The 22,452-nt window shown below is 35.3% G+C and overlaps 1 pseudogene; it reads right to left on the bottom strand.

Annotated features, from left to right (window-relative positions):
• The window catches only part of LOC112495897 (uncharacterized), a 60,573-nt pseudogene that overhangs the window by 22,549 nt on the left and 15,572 nt on the right, over positions 1-22,452 (bottom strand).

The following is a 22,452-nucleotide window of genomic DNA, read 5'->3' as shown; positions in this document are numbered from 1 at the left end:
GCAAGTTGTGTTTCAAGTTTTCAACCAAACACACATTTTCAATGAGAGTAGAGGATACATTACCAACATTTCCAATCCCAATGATTTTTCCTTTTGAATTATCTCCAAACGATACATCTCCACCATTTTCGATCTTAGAAAAACTTGAAAACTAAGAATAATCTCCTGTCATGTGTCTTGAACAACCGCTGTCCAAGTACCACTTATTCTTCTTCTTCTTCTTCTTCTTCAAGCCCTGTAAAGAAAATCTCAAGTTTTAGGTACCCAAACCTTTTTGGGTCCTTGAGAGTTAGCAATGGTTCCTTTCGGAACCCAAACACATTTCACACCATAATATGCATTTCTCTTCACTACACATCTATTTTTCATATGACCATCTTGATTACAATAATGACATACAATTTGATTGTTAATAGATGTATTCTTCACAAAATAACTCTTGTAAAATTTTTGTTTCAAATTTGGTTTATAACCAATGCCACTTTTGTCAAATACACATTTTTGTGAGTTTAGCAAATTGTCCAACATCTTTTACCCATTTGTGAATTTTAGCACAATTTCATTTAGTTCATTGCTCTTCTTTCTAAGCATCTCATTTTCATTTTTCAAGTAATTTATGTGTGACTCTAAGTGCTCATGTGGAGTGCTAGAATTCTCAAATAATGCAATGCTATTATGCAATGTTTTATTTTCTAATTCTAGGCATGTAATCTTTGCACTACATGACTCATTTTCATTTTTAAGCTCTATCATCTTCTTTTTAAGACATATATTCTTTTTACCAATCTTCATCAGCTCATCATGCAAATCCTTAAAGGCATCATGTAATTCATCATATGTAGAAAGAACACTTACCTCATCAAGTTCATCACATGATTCTTCCCTAACGGCCATGAGAGCTAAATTTGTCATTTCTTTTTGCTCATCATCATCACTTGTTTCCTCATCGCTATCATCCCATGTGACCACCATAGCTTTCTTCTTGAGTTTGTTGAGAAGAGGACATTCCGGTCGTATGTGTCCGGGCTTTTTACATTCATAACAAGTGATTGGCTCCATCTTCTCCTTCTTATTCTTGTAGCCTCTGAACTTTCTCTGCTCATTATTCTTTTTGTAGAATTTTCTGAATCTTCTAGCCAACATTGCCAACTCCTCATCATCCATTTCGCTTTCATCATCACTCTCACGTTTTGAAGCCTTGAGAGTAATATTTTTCTTCTTTTCCTCATGCCCTTTTTCAGCTGCCAAATCTTCTTCATATGAAATGAGAGAACCAATTAAATCATCAATAGGTAAAACATTTAAATCTTTATCTTCCTCAATGGCAGTCCTTTTTTGTCTCTATTCCTTAGGTAGCGACCTAATGATTTTCTTAACTTTCTCGCTATTTGAAAAAGGTTTTTCCTAGGGCTCCTAGAGTGTTTACTATGTCCGTAAATCTAGTATGCATAGAGTACACATTCTCATTTTGTTCCATTTTAACAATTCATATTGTTGAGTATACTTACTTATTTTAGATTCTTTCACTTGGTTCGTGCCTTCATAGACAACTTCAAGTTTGTGCCAAATCTCATTAGCACTTTCACAACTAGACACTCTATGAAACTCTTTCTTATCTAGTGCACAAAACAAGGCATTCATAGCCTTGGAATTTAGAGAAGCTTTTCTCTTTTCAAATTCATTCCATTCCCGTGAAGGTTTTGGAATATCTTCCCCGACTTCATTTTTAGTCAAAGGCATGAAAGGACCATCATTAACGATTTCCCAAATTTCATAATCTAAGGCTTGCAAGTAAATTATCATCCTAGTTTTTCAATATGGGTAATCGTTACCATCAAAGTAAGGTGGTCTAGTGGTGGACTGTCCTTCCCTAAATGTGGAATCATTTTGAGTTGTCATTGATCTTTAGCTCTGACAATTAGGTCTAAATAAGAGCACCTCGCTCTGATACCAAATGAAATATAAGTGTGCAACCCAAGAGGGGGGTGAATTGAAATTTTTAAAAATTATCCTAGCAAATCCACACAACAAGCAATCTAATGTCTTAATAAAAATTGAAAGCAATAATTTCAATAAAAGCACAATAACTAATGAGTAAGGGAGAAGAGAAACAAACACACGAATTTTTACGTGGTTCCGCAAACACCGCCTACGTCCACGCCTCCAAGCAATCCAAGCTTGAGGATTTCACTATCCAAGCCTTTCCAAGGCATCAACCGTTTACAATTGACTTCAAGGTGTCAATAAACCTTTACAACAAAGAGATTATCTCCCAATCTCTTCACTCAAGTGTCTCACACACTCAAACTCTTACAATTAAGATGAAGAAATGAAAGTTACAATGAAACTCACTAAATGAGTAGATATTCAAAAATGAAGAACAAGAAAATGATTCAATGTTTTGTGTTTTGTAAGTTGAAGGCTCAAGATATCTCATGTGCTTTTTGTTTATGCTTGTTGGAGAGCTTGAAAATGAGTTGGATTTGAGTTTATATAGTTTGAGCTCAAAAACTAGTCGTTATGCACATTTTGGTCATAACCGGCTTACCGTTTATAGACATCCGGTTAGCCGCTTAATTTTACCGTTATAGCCACAATTTTAAATTTTTGAACATCCGGTATGCCGCTTTGTGAAATTCGGATAGCCGTTTATGCTCCAAAAGCTCACTGCCCAACAACCGGATTACCGTTTGTCCGGATCCGATTAGCCACTTTCAATTCGGATAGATTCTGCCCAAAATCTGGCTTGTCGGATTTTCACATCCGGTTAGCCGCTTGCTACAGTGACTGCTACAGTGAACTATTTTCTAAAATTACAGTTTGACCTCAAAATTTTAGAAAACTGTATTATGGCCCAAAACGTTATGAAAGTTTACAAATATATCCAATTTTAGAATTTTAAATAATGCTTTGTCAATCCCAAAACTTTCTGAAATTATGATTTATCCCAAACTATGTAAAATTATAGAATGACCCAAAAATATTTAAATAGTTTCAAATAGGTCTAAATCTGAAATTTAAAATACTATCAAAGATTTTAAAATACTTTCATTTTAGTACAAAATACTTTAATTCTATAACATCATTTTCTTATTATAAAAGTGCAATTCATAAATCTTTGCTTAATCAATACATGTGGTTTGTTATCATTAAAATCAATATTTATAGCCATATAGGCTAACACTATCATGAACATCAATCTTGGTCCGGACTATCTTAAGGAATGGTCGCCCCAACAGAATAGGAGTGGAAATGGGGAACGACTCATTCTCCTTTTCAAGGATGTAAAAATCAATTGGAAAAACCAATTCGTTGACCTGCACAGGAACATCTTCCACAACCCCCTTCGGATAAGCATTAGATTTATCAGCCAATTGAATAATTGTACTAGTTTCTTCTATTGGACCTAAATTCAAGGAGTTATAAATCGAATATGGCATAACATTAATTGAGGCCCCTAAATCTAGCCTACATCTTTCGAACTGATATTGCCAATAATGCAAGGGATAGTAAACGTACTTGGATGATAGTAAATGTACTTGGATCCTTGCACTTAGGAGGAAGTTTTCTTTGAAGTACAACAGAAATATTTTCTCCTACACTTAACTTTGCGTTACCGCTCAACTTTCGCTTATTGCTGCATAATTCCTTCAAAAATTTTGCATAGTGCGGCAATTGTTTAATAACATTAAGTAAAGGAATATTTACATCTACTTTACGAAAGGTCTCAAGGATCTCCTTTTCTTACTCCTCTTTTTTGGATTGTTTAAACCTACTAGAAAATGGTGGAGGAATAGAAAGAGTCTTAATTCGAGGTAAGGGGGTACTTACTTGGCCAGATAGGTCAATTAGCAATGTAGAGTGGCAATCGTCTTTCCTTATTAAAGGAAGAGCCTCAAGGGAAGGATTGTTCACAGAGGGCAATGATGTTTTGGACACTTTTGATGGCTTAGCTAATAATGGTTCCAACTGCTTTCTGTTGTGCAAATTTTAATGTACTCGCAAGCGCACGAATCTGTTGTAGTATAGATTAATGGTGTTGAGTGTCGATCCCACGAGGAGGTGGATTTTAATTATGCGTATAGAATTAATTTTGTAAATGGGTTGTTGGATTTATGGTGGAAATGATTTGGAATATGCTAAGACTTAAATTAAAATGGCGAGAATAAATTCTAAAATTAGAATTGCAATGGAGAGAATAAATTGAAGAGAAAATCTATTAAATTGACGTACTTGGGTATCTGGATCCGTATCAACATGCATCATGGGCTAAATAATCCGTATTAATGCCAATTAAATCATGAGGGGGGAATCCACACCTCATGAACCACGCTCTAATCAATATGGTGCTAAGGGCTTATCGTGCCAAATAATAATAACCTTATACTAGAGAGCCGGTGTAACCAAAGCGGTATCTAGACAAGACTATTATTATTTGTCGACGAGAAGTCAAAACATCTACAAAAATTAGAGGGGAAGAGAAAATAAATTTACCAAATTAAGCCCATGACACATGTTGAGACTTCACCTTCAACCCAAGCTTGAAAGAAAATTAGCCACTCATAATTGAACTAGGGGCAAAATGGGAATTTATTAAAATATAAAGAAAATACAAGATGGAGAAGGAATTACAGAAAATGGATCCCAAAAATGGATTCAGAGATATCCAATTAGGGGGGAGAGGCCCCCTTTTTATAGATACATGGAGTAAATCATGGCCATCGGATTAAAAACAGTTTGGACACTCAGGATTGCGCCACGTCATCAGTCAACAGTCCACGGTTTGACCACGCGGATGAACAGTAACACGGTTTGACCCGACTTTGAACAGTAACGCTGTTTGACCCGAATGAACAGTAACGCGGTTTGGTTGAAAATAATCTAGTGTGATGCATGCACCGTACGCGAGATTTTTCGTCCACTGATATGCTGCCACGTCACCATCAATAGTACATAAGAATTTTAGTCCAACAGGATCGTGACACCTCATCAGTCAATGCCACATCATCGGTCAATGCCACGTCATCATCCGTCTATGTGAATAGTGTCGTGAACAGTAACGTATACAGTACCGTACACGTGAACAGTACCGTACATGTGAATAGTGCTATTTTTCCTTTTATGCTCCTCCTAAGGTTTTTGACCGTCCTGAGTTCAAAAGTGATGTCCGTTTTGCCGTCTGATTTCTCCTTTATTGTGAAATGACTATAATGCCCCTAAAATACATAAAATACTTAATTAAAATAAAACACATGTAATTAAATCACAAGAAGGTTAAATACATAAAAGTAAGGGTTGTTAGTAAGACTTGAAATGTAAAATGACGATTTTCTCCTTTATAAATATGCATTTTCTAACACTCAACACACCCCCCAACCAGCTTATTGCTAGTTCCTAGCAAATGAAGTGAAAATAAAATTCAAATCCAAAATGATTTTTTTTTTTAAATTCAGAAACACTTGTGTTTATTCAATCAGATTAATGATAGCAATCAAATAAAAGTATAAGCATTATCTCCAGTCTAAAGTAACATCACACCCACATCAACCATCCACATGAATCAACCCAGTAGACTTTGTTATAGCTACTTTCAAGAATGACATGTCAAACCCCAAAATCTCACTGGAAGTAGTGACACTCTCACAAAGAAATTAAACCCAATAAAAATAGTCACTCCAATGAATGATAATTGAGAGAAAATAATGAAGAAGTGATATCACATGCTCTCACCAAGATAAAATAAATATGCCCTCAGCTTAAAAATAATACGATCTCAAGTCAAATAAAAACTGTTAGTCAACCCAATTTATTTATTTATTTTTTTTATATGCACCACTACATCTTTTTAGCCCATATAACTAGCTTCTACTTCAGATTATAGTTCCCTAAAATCAGGAAGGACTTTTATTAGGATGTAACGTAGGCTAGGGACATGGTTAACAAAGAAAGGAAATAAGGAAAACAAAGTGTATGTTTGAGAAAAATGCAGAGAATTTTTTTTTTTTTTTGGAAGTTGCAAGGTGGATTTCACCTATTATTGTTATTTTTATTCTTTTGAAACAACAACTTTTGTTTTTGTTTTTGTTTTGTTTTTTTTTTTTGGCATAACTTCACTGAACAACATAATTATTTACATTTTCTCAAACATAAATAGGTGATGGAACTTATAAGACATCGGGTAATACTCCAAATCGGAGTGGGTCAAGATGATAAGTGAACAAAGAAAATGTTTTTTTTTTTAAAGGCTCAAAAGAGTTAACTATGAATATTTAATAAAAGGGATGGCTAGAAAGGCTCAAACGGATCAAAGATGGCCTTTCCATCGTCTTTTAGGGCTCTGAATAACCTTCCATATCTACTAGTTAGATGGGCCTCCAAATGTAGCAACACACTTTTTTTTTCTTTTTATTTTTATTTTTATTAAGGGTTAACTCAAAAGAAATTTAGAGATCGTGTATACAATAATAAACTGTTAAGCTGTATAAAGAATGGGCAAAAGGGTTACTCTCCAAGAAAAATGATAGGCTCAAAAACTCACTTGGTACTTATTATGACATGTTCATTCCTTCAAGCAACTCATATATGTCTCCGACATCAACATGTAGAGTAGCAAACATAATGTAACATCACTTAAGACCAAAGATAATACAAATACTAAAATTTAAAATTAATCATGTCACCCAATGTTAAAACAAATCACACAAAATTTTTTTTTTTTTTAAACAACATTCTACCCCCCAACCTATTCTAAACATGAAAGGAAAATATGCATGCATAAATGTGAAAATGATGCATAAAAACTAATTTAGAAAAGTTACACATAAAATGATAGAAAACGAAAATAATTTTTTATTTTTTTTAAAGAAGATACGTTTCTAGAGGAACTACACTCCATATTCAGCCATCTTCGACTCAAAAGTTGGAAAATGTATATTGATAGAGGAGAAATTAAAAAGAAGAACAATAAACATAAACACATAATAAAGAAAAAGAAAATGTCTGAAATTTTTTTTTTAGTTTTTTAATTTTTTTTTTTTACGATGAAGATGCGTTTCTAGAGTCACTACACTCCATATTCAGCCATCTTCGACACAAAAAGTTAGCAACAGTTAGTTTCTACAACAAAAATTAGTAAAAACTTAACCAAAATTCCACAATTGTCGACTATTCCCTCCCCCCAACCAGAACGAAACATTGTCCTCAATGTTTGAAAGGAAAGAAGTAGAGTTTAGAAGACATCACCTGGGTGGTGCAACACAGAAAACAATATTTACAAGCGGAGAGTTAAATCTAATTTGTACTTCTTACTGCGGCTACTGTTACCATCATTATTTGGGCGCTCAAACACAAAGGTCCAGGGGTCTGGCTCCGGTTTATAAGCTTGTAACAGATCAAGTAGCTCATTAGCAGTGTGAGCACAAATAAAGAGTTTTTTCACATTAGCGGGAATGAAATAGTTTTTTATTGTATGGTTAAGAAATGCGATAAAGCCATCATAAAAGTTATTGACATTTAACAAACCGATGAGTTTTTGGTGGATGTGCAGATGGGCCCAAGATGCTAGCGTGATAAGTGCCTCTAGTGTTGCAAGATCTCCTGGAAGGAAAATAAAAGCATCAGCATGATTAAGCATTTCAGTTATTCTTTCTTGCATACCTGAGACGACTAACTCTTCTCCAGTTGATGAGTCAGACGAACTGCCCAATGGTTTTAAGACTCTTGGGATGATGCCTAACACTTGACTTCCTCTGATAAAAGCTGCTTCTGAGACCATTTTTGATAACCCTCGATTACCTCCTCCATACACCAAGTGTAATTTTCTCGCTGCTACGCTTCGACCAAGATCTATGGCTGCCTCAACGAACTCTTTATGTTTGCCATATGTAAATCCAGAAAGCACACAAATGTTCTTGAATTGTCTATTGGGAGTAGCTGACATTGTGATACTTCTCAAAAACAATTTGTGAGTGCTTGACAAAAAAGAAATCACATTTAAGAGTCTTGGTGATAGTGGGTCATGGTTGTGTATGAGGTAATATGTCAGTGTCAAATAACGCGTAAAGCACGTGGCTCGCAAGTCAAAAAGAAAACAGTAAAAAGGAAAAAGCAAACAGTAATAAAATTACTAAAGACAATAATGCAAACAATAAGACAATAGTGAAATAAAATAACAATAAAATAAAAGGATATTTACAGGTAGTTGCGACTGTGGCTCACATCTTCTTCTGGTTTTACGTCCAGAAACGGCTTGAACGCCCTCTATGGGTCGAGGATAGGCTTCCTATCCAGTTTTCTTATAAACTGGCAAACAGGGTCGTTTATAGTCAGATTCCCGAGACTATATCGTGCATGCTCTTTCTGGAATAATGGCCATAACTGGAGAATCGCTCCTTGCACATATCCACTGGGATGCGTTTCAAGAGACAAAAGGATATCATCCAATGACTCCTTATTCAAGCCATCCCTAATGAATTGAATCTTATCTTCCCTGTTATTAGACACCATTCCTAAAGAACATGGGTTTTTATTGCAACTCATTCTGGCACACTTATGACAAGCAACAGAAATTCTTCGAGCTCGTCGTTTTCTTGCATAATTTCCTTTACCACAACCAGGCATGAATGCAATAAATTTTGGAGGTAACTCACCTGCCGATCGTACTTTAGCCTCGATTAACCAACGGATGTCAGCAGGTATGTTATTCCTCATGAGTAATCGCATGCGTTCGGACCGAGCTTTATAGATCGTAAGGAGGGCATTCTGAGGAAGTGAAGGGAATCGCTTGTGAAGCTTCGCTAGAATCTCGTTTCTGTCCATACCTTCGCCTCAGAATATCAGTTATTATGGGAAACTGAAGTAACCGACTTGATTGTCACGGAATACCGTTATCCGCCACTTCACCGGGGTAACAAACTAAAGCACACAAATAGAAAAACAAATTAAAACACACAAGAAAATTAAAATCGTCCTCTTATTAAATTTACAAATCGTCCTCTTATTGAATTTACCTCAAGCTCCAACTGGATGTCGTAAACACTTCTCTCAATTTCTCTGAGTTGGCGTTCTAAACCCTCAATATAGGCTACTAACTCTGGTGGTTGTAGAGCCCAAATGCGTTGTGTTTTACAAAATTGAATCTGCATTTTGAGATGAGTTTTGACACGTTGAAGTGGTTTAAGAATGTTCAGGAGGAACGATCTAAGTATGAGACTCATGATTAAAAATGATAAGAGAAAATTTAATGGTAAAATAAACACACTTATGCAAAAACAATTTCAATTAGCAAAAGAATAATAATAAAAAGAAAGAAAGAAAAATCAAATCAACGAAAAGAAAAAAAAAATCAATTCAAATTTGGTGGGTCACTCAAATTTATTTCGGTGTCTTCTTCATGTGGTTGGTACTCTAGATATGGCTTTAATCTTTGACCATTAACTTTAAACGTGACACCATTCTTTGGGTCTTTAATTTCAATTGCCCCATGTGGAAAAACAGTATGAACAATAAATGGGCCAGACCAATGAGAGCGTAACTTACCTGGGAATAGGTGCAAGCGAGAATTGAATAAAAGCACTTTCTGACCTGGAGTGAACGATTTTCTCATAATTTGCTTATCATGGAAGACTTTCATTCGTTGCTTGTAAATCTTGGCATTTTCGTACTCGTCATTGCGAATTTCTTCAAGTTCTGCCAGCTGTAATCTTCTTTCTGAGCTGGCTTGCTGCATGTCAAAATTGAATTTCTTGATGGCCCAATATGCACGATGCTCGAGTTCCACAGGTAGGTGGCAAGCTTTTCCATACACTAGCCTGTAGGGTGACATCCCAATCGGGGTCTTGAAAGCCGTTCTATATGCCCATAAGGCATCATCAAGTCTTAATGACCAATCTTTTCTGTCTGGCCTCACCGTCTTTTCTAATATGTGCTTTATTTCTCGATTGGAGATCTCAACTTGGCCACTGGTTTGCGGATGATACGGGGTCGCCACTTTGTGTGTGATTGAATACTTTGTCAAAAGAGCTTTGAATGCTTTGTTACAAAAGTGGGCACCACCATCACTGATTATTGCTCGAGGGAATCCAAAGCGTGAAACAATGTTGCTTTTTAAAAATGTTATCACCACCTTGTGATCATTGGTCCTACATGGAATTGCTTCTACCCATTTTGATACGTAGTCAACAGCAACCAATATGTATTGATGGCCAAAAGAAGGGGGAAAGGGTCCCATGAAGTCGATACCCCATACGTCAAAAATCTCAACCACTAAAATTGGATTTAGTGGCATCATGTTCCTTCGTGTAATGCTTCCCATTCGTTGACACCTATCACATGAAGAACAGAAAGTGTAAGCATCTCGAAATATAGATGGCCAATAGAAACCACATTGTAAAACTTTAGTCGCTGTTTTCTTAGCGCTGAAATGGCCTCCACAAGCTTGTTCATGGCAGAATGAAAGGATATTCTAAATTTCATTTTCTGGGACACATCGTCTAACAATTTGGTCTGCACAATACTTGAACAAATACGGGTCATCCCAAAAGAAATTCTTTATCTCTGCAAAGAATTTAGCCTTGTCTTGCTTGGTCCAATGCTCTGGAAGTTTACCTGTAACAAGATAATTAACTATATCAGCATACCAAGGTAATACTTCCACACTCATTAATTGTTCATCTGGAAATGACTCATTTAATGGTAATTGTTCTATAATTGTGTCAAAATGGAGACGAGAGAGGTGGTCCGCCACAACATTTTCTGTCCCTTTTTTATCTTTGAATTCCAAGTCAAATTCCTGCAAAAGTAACACCCAACGAATTAGTCTGACTTTTGCATCTTTCTTTGTGAGAAGATATTTAAGAGCAGCATGATCTGTGAATATAATTATTTTACAACCAATGAGATATGATCGAAATTTTTCCAATGCAAACACTACTGCTAGCATTTCTTTTTCAGTAGTTGAATAGTTCAACTGTGCATCATTCAATGTCATACTAGCATAGTAAATAACATGCGGAATTAGATCAACTCTTTGTCCTAATACTGCTCCTACTGCATAGTCAGATGCATCACACATTAGCTCAAATGGTAAGCTCCAGTTTGGGGCCTGAATGATGGGTGATGATGTCAACAAATGCTTTAATTTTTCAAACATAACAAGACATGAATCATCAAAGACAAAAGGTACATCCTTAGCAAGTAGATTGCATAAGGGTCTAGAAACTTTGCTAAAATCTTTAATGAAACGTCTATAAAAACCAGCATGCCCAAGGAAAGATCTTACTTCTCTGATTGTTTTAGGTGGAGGAAGATTAGAAATGAGATCCACCTTGGCTTTGTTAACCTCAATACCATTGCTCGAAATGATGTGACCGAGAACAATACCTTGTTTTACCATAAAATGGCATTTCTCCCAATTTAAGATCAAGTTCTTCTCGATACATCTCTGCAGAACTAGTGTTAGATGATGTAAACATTGATCAAACGAGTCACCAAAGACAGAAAAGTCATCTATAAAGACTTCAAGGAATCGTTCAACCATATCAGAAAAAATGCTCAACATGCATCGTTGAAATGTAGCAGGTGCATTACATAATCCAAATGGCATTCTCCTATATGCAAATGTGCCAAAAGGGCAAGTGAAAGTAGTTTTCTCTTGATTTTTTGGTGCTATGGGAATCTGATTATATCCTGAGTAACCATCTAGAAAGCAATAAAATTCATGGCCTGCTAATCTATCAAGCATTTGATCAATAAATGGTAAAGGAAAATTGTCTTTATGTGTGACAGAATTCAACTTTCTATAATCAATGCATACACGCCATCCTGTAGTTACTCTAGTGGGTATCAATTCATTATCAGCATTGGTAACTACTGTGACTCCTGACTTTTTGGGGACAACTTGTACAGGACTAACCCATGAACTATCAGAAATGGGGTAAATGATACCAGCATCTAATAGCTTAAGGACTTCTGTTCTAACAACTTCTTTCATATTAGGATTTAACCGACGTTGCATTTCCCTAGTAGATTTAGCATTTTCATCAAGGTGAATGTAATGCATGCAGTCTACTGGGTTTATACCTTTGATGTCTGCTATGGTCCATCCTAATGCCCCTTTATGCTCTTTTAAAACATCCAACAACTTACCTTTTTGTTCGTCATTTAGGGATGATGAAATGATTACCGGCAGAGTACTTTCTTCTCCCAAAAATGCATATTCCAATGTGTTGGGCAATGGTTTGAGCTCGAGTTTCGGTGGTGATTCTGATGATGGGATGAGTTTCTTCTCTGATAGTGCTAGTTGTTCAACTCTTGACTTCCATTTATTAGTGTCCATGGATGGTGCTGAGTCAAGTAGGGCGTTGACCTCATCGACCGATCTGTCAATATCAAAATCAAAACCAAAGTGAGTTAAACATGTTTGTAAAGGATCATCACTAAGGTTTGAAACAAAAGTATCATCAACTAATGCTTCAATTAAATCCACATCAACAATTCCATCATCTGCACTGTGAGGTTGTTTGGCAATGTTGAAGATGTTCAGCTCCATAGTCATGTTGCCGAAGGAAAACTGCATATTTCCGGTCCCGCATTGAATGTGAGCATCCGCAGTTGCCAAGAAAGGTCGGCCTAGAATAATGGGGATGTGCTTCCTTGAATCCTGTATTGGTTGAGTGTCAATTACAATGAAATCAACAGGAAAATAAAACTTGTCTACCTGGATAAGCACGTCCTCCACAATACCACGAGGTATTTTCGTGGACCGATCTGCAAGCTGTAACACCACTGGAGTTGGGTGTAATTCTCCCAGTCCAAGTTTCACGAATACAGAGTAAGGCAACAAATTTACACTAGCTCTTAAATCCAACAAAGCATTCTCAATTGTGTGGTTCCCTATACTACATGAGATAGTGGGGGAGCCTGGATCTTTGCATTTTAAAGGAACTTTATGTTGGAGTATAGAACTAACGTTTTCTGTTAAAAATGCCTTCTTTTGAACATGCATATTTCTCTTTTCAGTACAAAGGTCTTTAAGAAACTTGGCATAAGATGGAACTTGTTTAATAGCATCAAGCAAAGGGATGTTAACACTTACCTGTTTGAAGATTTCAAGAATCTCACCTGTGGATTTTCCCTTTTTTCCTTTAGCTAACCTCTGAGGAAATAGAGCTTTGGGAATGTATTCTCGTGGGTTGGTTTCTTGTTTCTCCTCCGGTGATGAGTCGTCAACATTTACAGGTACAATTTGATTTTCTTTTGTCGCCGGCATCTCCACTTTGTTGTCGACTTCTTTTTCTTTTCGCAAGGTCATGACTGCTTTGACTTCTCCATGTTGCTGTGGTGAACTGGTACTTGCTTCATGCACTCCTTTAGGGTTAGGCACTGGTTGACTTGGAAACTTACCTTTCTCAACGGTCATTGCCAAGGTCTGAACTGAAGAAGCAAGTTGTCCCACCATCTTCTCGAGGCTTGAAACTGATTGGGTTTGTGAGATGAAGCCCGCTCTCAACTCATTTCGTAGTCCATCAATGGTGCGGTTCTGTTGTTCAATCGTGGAGTGAGTAACATTCCTGAAATTCTGGAATGCATCCTCCCATGGTCTAGGTTAAGAGTGGTTCTGGTTCTGATTGTATGGTCTAAATAGTGGCTGAGAGGCTTGAGGATTTTGTGGAATTGGTGGAGCTGGAGCTGCTGGTCCGTTCTGTTGGAATCCTTGAGACCATGAAAAATTGGGGTGGTCTCTCCATCCAGGGTTATATGTGTTGGAGTATGGGTTGTAATTCGATGGTTTTCTCATTACACCTATGGTATTGGCTTGATCTGAGTATGAGTTATGGTCATGTGGCTCTGTTGATTTAGCAGTCGATAATGATGCTATTTGTCGAGAGAGACCTTCAATTATCGCTTTGACTTCTTTAATTTCTGAACTTGATTCGCCAATGTGAACCTCATTTACTCCCTTAATTCTTCTAGTATTCCTGAGTGATCGACTCCGTTGTTGGGAATTATCCGCTTGTCGCTGGAAGAATTCCCAAATCTCTGATGCACTTTTTGACATTAGCTCTCCTCCACTTGTTGCCATTAGCCATTCTTGCACATTTGGTAGTAATCCCTCCAAAAAGTATTGACATTGGTGCCATTTCTCGTACCCATGATGTGGACACTTCAAGAGTAGCCCATTGAATCGCTCCCAAGTTTCGAAAAATTGCTCGTCTTCTCTCTGGGTAAACTCTGAGATTTCCCTGCGAATAGCATTGGTTTTATGCACTGGGAAATATTTATTCAAAAATTTCGTTACCATTTGTTCCCATGATGAAATGCTATTGGCAGGCAATGTATTAAGCCATGAACGAGCTCTATCCTTTAAAGAAAATGGGAATAATCTGAGTTTAACATCATCGTCTGAAAATTTTTCATATTTAAAAGTTTGACAAATGGCATGAAAATCATTCAGATGATTATATGGATCCTCATTTTCTAAGCCACAAAATGTGGGGAGACAATTTAGCACACTAGGTTTTAATTCAAAACTCCTAGCAGCTACATTTGGGTATCTTATACATGATGTGCTCAAATTTGCTAAAGGACTGAAATAATCTTTAAATGGCCTCTCCTGTGGTTGCAAATCCATTTTATTTTTTACTTGTTTGTGTGTGCGAAGTGTTTTCTCAAGTTCAAGGTCTATAGGTTCAAGATTGGGTAATAATGACCTTCGACCATGCATGCAAAATAAATAAAATAAAAAAATAAAGATGGGAACAAAATAAATAAAAATAAAGAAGAGGGAGAAATTACGATACTAACCTTATTGCGCTATTAAAACCTTTCTATAAAAATATACAAAAACAAATACGTGAAATAAATTAACTAAAAATAAATTAATAAGATAAACAAAAAAAATTACAAAGAAAAATAAATTGAAAATTAAATTACAGAATTTTAAAGAAGAGAAAGAGAAAAGAAATACTAACCTTTAAATGTAGATTCACTTTTTTTTTTCTTTTTCTTTTTTTTAATAAAAAAATACAAGAAAAAAAATAAAAGAAATTATTCACAAAAATTAATTCTATGAATTAAAATTACTTACCTCCCCGGCAACGGCGCCAAAAACTTGTTGTGCAAATTTTAATGTACTCGCAAGCGCACGAATCTGTTGTAGTATAGATTAATGGTGTTGAGTGTCGATCCCACGAGGAGGTGGATTTTAATTATGCGTATAGAATTAATTTTGTAAATGGGTTGTTGGATTTATGGTGGAAATGATTTGGAATATGCTAAGACTTAAATTAAAATGGCGAGAATAAATTCTAAAATTGGAATTGTAATGGAGAGAATAAATTGAAGAGAAAATCTATTAAATTGACGTACTTGGGTATCTGGATCCGTATCAACATGCATCATGGGCTAAATAATCCGTATTAATGCCAATAAAATCATGAGGGGGGAATCCACACCTCATGAACCACGCTCTAATCAATATGGTGCTAAGGGCTTATCGTGCCAAATAATAATAACCTTATACTAGAGAGCCGGTGTAACCAAGGCGGTATCTAGACAAGACTATTATTATTTGTCGACGAGAAGTCAAAACATCCGCAAAAATTAGAGGGGAAGAGAAAATAAATTTACCAAATTAAGCCCATGACACATGTTGAGACTTCACCTTCAACCCAAGCTTGAAAGAAAATTAGCCACTCATAATTGAACTAGGGGCAAAATGGGAATTTATTAAAATATAAAGAAAATACAAGATGGAGAAGGAATTACAGAAAATGGATCCCAAAAATGGATTCAGAGATATCCAATTAGGGGGGAGAGGCCCCCTTTTTATAGATACATGGAGTAAATCATGGCCATCGGATTAAAAACAGTTTGGACACTCAGGATTGCGCCACGTCATCAGTCAACAGTCCACGGTTTGACCACACGGATGAACAGTAACACAGTTTGACCCGACTTTGAACAGTAACGCTGTTTGACCCGGATGAACAGTAACGCGGTTTGGTTGAAAATAATCCAGTGTGATGCATGCACCGTACGCGAGATTTTTCGTCCACTGATATGCTGCCACGTCACCATCAACAGTGCATAAGAATTTTAGTCCAACAGGATCGTGACACCTCATCAGTCAATGCCACATCATCGGTCAATGCCACGTCATCATCCGTTTATGTGAACAGTGTCGTGAACAGTAACGTATACAGTACCGTACACGTGAATAGTACCGTACATGTGAATAGTGCCATTTTTCCTTTTATGCTCCTCCTAAGGTTTTTGACCGTCCTGAGTTCAAAAGTGATGTCCGTTTTGCCGTCTGATTTCTCCTTTATTGTGAAATGACTATAATGCCCCTAAAATACATAAAATACTTAATTAAAATAAAACACATGTAATTAAATCACAAGAAGGTTAAATACATAAAAGTAAGGGTTGTTAGTAAGACTTGAAATGTAAAATGACGATTTTCTCCTTTATAAATATGCATTTTCTAACACTCAACACTTTCCACTTCTAAGAGACATAGCACTAGTATTCTCCTTTGGATTAATTTCCAGTTGAGAAGGTAATTTTCCTAAAGTTCTAGATCATACTGATAGATGTGGCCAGTTGGCCAATTTGTTTATTTAAATGTTAGAGTTGTGTCTGTGTAGTCTATTGGAACTGTATAGAGTTAGTAGCGAGAGTTTTTACAAAATCTTCCAAAGACGTACCTTGATTTTGAGGAGGTGGAGGTGGCCAAACTTGGTAAGGTTGTTGCACCCACTGTTGGGGGTAGCCCAGTGGTCGAGACGATGCCACATTAGGAATGCCTTGTTGTTGGTTCCCATACCTAAAATTAGGGTGATCCTTCCACCCTTCATTGTAAAAATTAGAGTAGGGATCCTACATATCAGTCACATGCCCGATGGAACATACACCACACGATTTCACTTATTGCCCTAGGGCTAACTGTTGCACCAAAGAAGTAAGATTGCAAACTTGTTGTTCGAAGGAAATAGTACTTACCTCATTGACTCGCTTAGGTGGTGGCAGTAGATCGTTACTGACACAACTTAAAAGTAAATTTTAACTCCCAAGTATAAGAGTGTCTTGTTGTATTATAACTCGGTGAATCCGAGGTCGATCCACAAAGAAAAGATTTAATTAGTTTATTTTATTTTATCTAAAAATTGAAATTAAAACTTGAATATAAACAACTTAATTTAAATGAAACTATAGAATTGAACTAGTTAGGGTTATGAATCCACTCTTAGAAATAAATAAAACTTAATAAATTCTTTTTGCCAATTTGTTTTAGATTTATTACCCAAAAGATTAATTATAAAAATTATTATTATTTTCCCTTTAAATTTATGATGGATTAAGTATTTATTGTGCCAAAATTTAATTTGTCTACAATAAGTCAAAATACCATTTCACCATGTCTTATATTAAGATCTTAAGAATTTATTGTGCCAAATTCATTTGTTTGTCTACAATAAATCAAATTTTCAAAATATAAAACATGTATAAAATTAAATAGAAAATAATTTAATTTATAAAATTAAACATAGAATTTGATTAAATCATATTTATTTCTTAAGAGTTTCACATTCCCCTAACTAATATTATTTAGTTAAGCATAATTAAAATAAAAAGAAGTAGTAAAATTGAATTACTTGCAATTAAAAGTAATAAAAACAACTAAAATTAGAAATAAAACTAATTTTATTTATCAAAATAATTATACAAAATATGAAAAACACACCTGGAAATCAAGATTACAAGGAGATGGAGAGAATTTGAGAAGAAGAGAGTTGTAGAGAGATGATTAAAACATAAAAATGAGGCTCTATTTATAGAAAAATAAATTCATAATCCAGTGCTTTGCGGTTCATCATAGGCTTCATGCATGTGCTCCTCACAACCCTTAGATCAAGATCCAATGGCTGTCAAACTTCAAAAGTCAACATCACACATGGCATCATTTGACTCGTCCGATTTGCCCAAAAAACGGTTGAGATTTGGCGGGTTAATGGGTGGATCGGGTCGACCCGAATACAAAGATTCGGATCCTCCAACTTGCTTCACCAACCATTGCCACGTGGCACAATCATGGCCATTGAATCATGAACGGTTGAGATTTGGTCAAGATTGCCAGCTATCCCATGCATTCATATCTATTGTAAGCTCATTTCATCATCCAATCAGTGCTCGGTCAACAGGAAAAGTCAATTTCTTTTACACAAGCCCAATTTTAAGCCGATCTTGACTGATCTTAAGGTTTTCGGACCTCCAGAATCCAAATTTGACCTCCGTTTATCTGTTTGGAGCCTCGAAGTACGTGAAATTAATATTTTTCCTAATAAACACATAAAAATACACAAAATTAAATATATTTAAAACATAATTCATAATTCATAATATATTACATAAACACAAATATAAATTATAACATAAGCATAAAATAACATATTATCGCTTGATAATTAAATAATTTTTAATACTAATCACACCCCCCAACCAGCTTATTGCTAGCCCTCTAGCAATTAAAGCGTTATATTAAATTAAGATTTATAAAATTCACATGCAAGTTAATAGTTGTTCATCTATCCTCTAAATTACCAAATAAATGAACTCTCCCAAATTCCTTTACCACATTGATGTTAACTCATTATTCAGAATATCATCAAACCTTCTTTTGTGCTCAGGTAATTAACACAATACTTATGGGGCTTAATTAAAAGAAAAACAACATTTTCGTTCCAAAATTCATTAGAAATTATATCTTTAGGCAATAGATTATTCACACATATTTTTTTTTAAATATTACATTTCTAACCCGTGTAGCGAGTTTTAGGTCAGTGACTCCCAGACCAGTTGGTCTTAGGGCACTAGGTGTTGAAACACCCCTGCGGACTTAATTACTCGGGTTTCTAATAAACAAACAATATATCTATTACCCATGTAGTGAGCGTTAGGCCAGTGACTCCCAGACCAGTTGACCTTAGGGCACTAGGTGTTGAAACACCCCTACGGACTTAATTACTCGGGTTTCTAGATATAACAAAATTAAAAACATTTTTCTTCTTTTTTTATTTTTTATTTTTTTTAGAAATATACACTTTCTACTACCTTAGATACTATTTCTAATAAATCAAAAGAACTAAATGCTGTAAAACTTTAACTTACAACCCACTCGTATGTGTCATAGTGTGTGTGTGAAGAATGATTCAATAATACCTGTTAAATGAGTAAACAATTAAATAACTTAATAACCAAGTGGAGAGTTCACAAATTTGAGTAATTCAAAGAAAATGGAACAAAAACAACGTACTATGAATCTCAAAATCAAAATTTAATACAACAAGACTATTAGGATGCGTCTCAAAAGTCGTGACTCTTTACACGGCCATCCTAGACAAAAAAAATAATTTTTTTTGTTTTTTTTAACAAAGAAAAGAAAAGAGAAAAGAGAAAAACAACACACATATTTAAAACATACGTAAATTATCCCCACCCCACAACGTAATCTAAACATTATCTTAATATTTTATAATTTTACAGATATGCAAAAAGAAAAAAAAATAAAAGAAGAAGAAGAGGAGATCTCACATGAACTTGATGCAGAAACTTAAAAGCAGATAACAAAGATGAAGAAAAAGCCATTTTTTTTTTAACAACACCCTTAAGATTAAGAAGATGTGTTTCTAGAGAGACTACATTCTTTATATTCTGCCATCTTCGACTCAAATTTGTCCTAAGTTAGTCTTTACAGAAAAAAAAAATTGTTTTGTTTTTGTTTTTGTTTTTGTTTTTTTTGTAAACACATAACCAGGACTAAAGCATTCTACAATTATCAACTATTCTCTTCCCCCAACCTGAAAAAAACATTGTCCTCAATGTTTTAAAAGGAAAGAGAAAGAGTGTAGAAGACATCACATGAACACTACAACAGAAAATATTTACAAACGGAGAGTTAAATCTAAATCGCATTTCTTATTACTGCTACTGTTATCGTTACCATCATTAGTCGACCAATTCAGTGCAACAGTCTGTGGATCTGGCTCTGGTGTATAAGCTTGTAAAAGATCAAGTAACTCATTAGCAGTAGAAGCAGAGATAAAGAGTTTTTTTACAGAATGTGGAACAAAATGATTCTTTATTGCATGGTTAATAAAAGTTAGCAAGCCGTCATAAAAATTATTAACATTTAACAAACCGATGGGTTTTTGATGAATGTTCAAGTAGGCCCAAGATGCAAATGTAATTAGTGCCTCAAAAGTTGCAAGATCTCCTGGCAAGAAAATAAAAGCATCAGCACGATTCATCATTTCAGATATTCTCTCTTGCATACTTGATACCACTAATTCTTCTCCAATTGGTGGGCCAGACATGCACACTAGCGGTTTCATGGGTTTTGGGATAATGCCGAGTACTTGGCTTCCTCTGGTAAAAACAGCTTCTGAGACAAGTCTTGATAACCCTCGTTCACCTCTTCCATATACAAGATGCAGTTTCCTCTCTGCTATGACACGACCAAGACCTACAGCTGCCTGAACGAACTCTTTGTACTTTTCATAGTAAAACCCAAAAAGCACACAAATATTTTTAAATTGTTTACTCGAAGATGCTGCCATTGGACTAATTTTTCAAAAACAAGTTGTGAGTGTTCGAAAAACGAGCTCATATTTAAAGATCTTGGTGACATAAATAATGAGAAACAGCTGTAAATGGGTTGGCATATTTGTCAAATGACGAGGAAAGCTCGTGGCTCAAGATTGCCAGCTATCCCATGCACTCATATCTATTGTAAGCTTATTTCATCATCCAATCAGTGCTCAGTCAACAGGAAAAGTCAATTTTTTTTACACAAGCCCAATTTTAAGCTGATCTTGACTGATCTTAAGGTTTTCAGACCTCCGGAATCCAAATTTGACCTCCGTTTATCTGTTTGGAGCCTCGAAGTACGTGAAATTAATATTTTTCCTAATAAACACATAAAAATACACAAAATTAAATATATTTAAAACATAATTAATAATTCATAATATATTACATAAACACAAATATAAATTATAACATAAGCATAAAATAGCATATTATCGCTTGATAATTAAACAATTTTTAATACTAATCAGTTACTAGTGTTGAACTGTTGGGAATTAGCAGCCATGTTAGCAATGAGATTTCAGGCTGCTTCTGGTGTCTTATCCACGAGTGTGCCTCCACTAGCGGCATCAATCATACTCATATCCATATTCAGTAAACCCTCATAAAAGTATTGAATAAGGAGTTGATCACTTATCTGATGGTGGGGGCAGCTGGCACATAACTTTTTGAATCGTTCCCAATAGTCGTAGAGTGACTCTCCATTATATTGTCAGATTCCAATAATTTCTTTTCAAATGCTGCCCGCTTTTGATGCTAGGAAATATTTCTCCAAAAATAGCAGACACATCTCATTCCATGTAGTGACAGTACCGAAGGGAAGATAGTACAACCATTCCTTAGTTGAATCTGCCAAAGAGAATGGGAAGGCCATTAACTTAACTTGCTCTTCAGAAACTCCGGCTGGTTTCATTATGGAGCATACCACATGGAACTCCTTCAAGTGCTTATTTGGGTCCTCTCCTGAAAGACCATGAAATGTAAGAAGAAGATGAATCATCCCAGACTTGAGTTCAAAGTTTACCTGAGGATTTGAATTCTCAATGCATAAGGGTTGTTGGTCAAAGTTAGGACCTGCCAACTCTTTAAGTGTTCGATTGTTATTCTGAGCCATTGGTTCAGGTTCTAGGTTGCCTAGCTCTGTCTTCGAGAGTGGAATGTGGATGGCAAAATCGAGTTCTGAATATGATGAGGTTGCTCTAAGTTGTTCAAGTTTCAGTCGAATGTCTTCTATGCTCATGAAAATCTAAATATAGAAAGAAAATAATTAATTAAAGTAAATAAATAAAATGAAAAAAAATAAAATAAAATGAGTGATAATAAACAAACTAGACGCTAGTCCCTGGCAACGGTGCCAAAAATTTGGTAGTGTCGTTCGGGTGCACCAAATTTAAAACCTTACTACTAAAATAATTAATTAAAGTAAATAAATAAAATGAAAAAAAATAAAATAAAATGAGTGATAATAAACAAACTAGACGCTAATCCCTGGCAACGGCGCCAAAAATTTGGTAGTGTCGTTCGGGTGCACCAAATTTAAAACCTTACTACTAATATAAATAACTAGTACAAAGTGAGTAAAGATCGACCCCACGAAGACTATACTAATTGTATTTATTATCAACTCTAAGGCAGGATTTAAAATAAAATAATAGTAGTAATAATAATATAAATTAATCTAACTAAAAAATCCAATTATAAATAAAAATGGGGGTTTATGAATTTTTAAATAAATAGCAAAAAATAAAGAAATTAAAAACTACCAACAATAATTTAATAAAAACTCTAATTAAAAGGAGAAAG

This window comes from Citrus sinensis, chromosome 6 (assembly GCF_022201045.2).
Source record: "Citrus sinensis cultivar Valencia sweet orange chromosome 6, DVS_A1.0, whole genome shotgun sequence".
Classification (NCBI taxonomy): Eukaryota; Viridiplantae; Streptophyta; class Magnoliopsida; order Sapindales; family Rutaceae; genus Citrus; species Citrus sinensis.
This window is presented reverse-complemented; position numbering and strand designations above follow the sequence as displayed.